The following is a 1,074-nucleotide window of genomic DNA, read 5'->3' on the forward strand; positions in this document are numbered from 1 at the left end:
AGTAAATTAGGGGAGTTGGACTGTTAGGTGTCACACTATGTATTTCTAAGTTCCAACCTATGTCTGAGCCTGTTAACGTCAGACTTTCGTTAATTGGCCGAGTACTTAGAGAAAGTGACATGTTGAAGTTTTTTCTTCTTCTTGGTTCTGCTGACTAAATTCAACACTTTCTGGATCTTGTCGATCCCTATGGTGTGAAGGTGGTTTTGTTGAACCGTCTCCTTGATGTTCTCATAGTCAGAGTAGCGACTCCAATACCAAATGGAGCGCTGGGATATATGCTGGACCCAGCACATCGAAGTTGGGTAGAATGTTATCTGTTGAGTTTACATCACCGTTGTCATTCGGTGATCGGTGCTGTTTCGGAACTAGATGTTTGTTAGGTGAGCTGTCATGTCCCTTCACAATCGGAGAACAGATGCATCTAAGACATGAGAGTCCACAAAGACGTTGGTTGTGGTCTCTATGGCATAAGGTGCTTCTTTAGGAGACCCCCTAAGAATCTCGTCAACCTCGTGGACCAAAGCTGCAGTGACGGACGTGACACACAAATTTTGGTGCAGTAATCGTTGTTGTCCATCAAGGTTCAGTCAAGGCCACAGGGGTGGTTCTACTGAAATTGGGAGTGCATGACTCCACTTGATTGGCTGCATTTTTCGATGTCGGAGTAGGTGTCACTCCGGTCTCCCCTGACAATGGCATGTTTTGAATCAGTTAGGCTGCAAAGGTAATTTTTGATTGTTTGGTGACTGTCAACTTTGTCCTTCAAAAATCTTTTTATGGTTAGCTCTTGCGGGCTACTCAGATCTGTGGTCCTTGATTGTTTAGTTCTTAAGGCTGATGCCACTTGGTAAGTATCAATTTGGTAAATACTTGGTGGAAGTCATTGTACAGAGCTGCTAATCTATAGCCTCCTTTTTGGCTTTTCTGTTAAGGAAGTAATGCGAGCTTGTTGCGTAGAAAAAAATAGAAAACAATGAAGATGTGGGCCTTTTCTCTCTTTTTTTTTTCTTATTTTTGGTGTTGCCTTGTCTTCAATTGATGTTGTAACAGATTTATCGTTTGTCGTTTGAT

This window comes from Ambystoma mexicanum, chromosome 10 (assembly GCF_040938575.1).
Source record: "Ambystoma mexicanum isolate Mex_15411 chromosome 10, UKY_AmexF1_1, whole genome shotgun sequence".
In the NCBI taxonomy this organism is placed as follows: Eukaryota; Metazoa; Chordata; class Amphibia; order Caudata; family Ambystomatidae; genus Ambystoma; species Ambystoma mexicanum.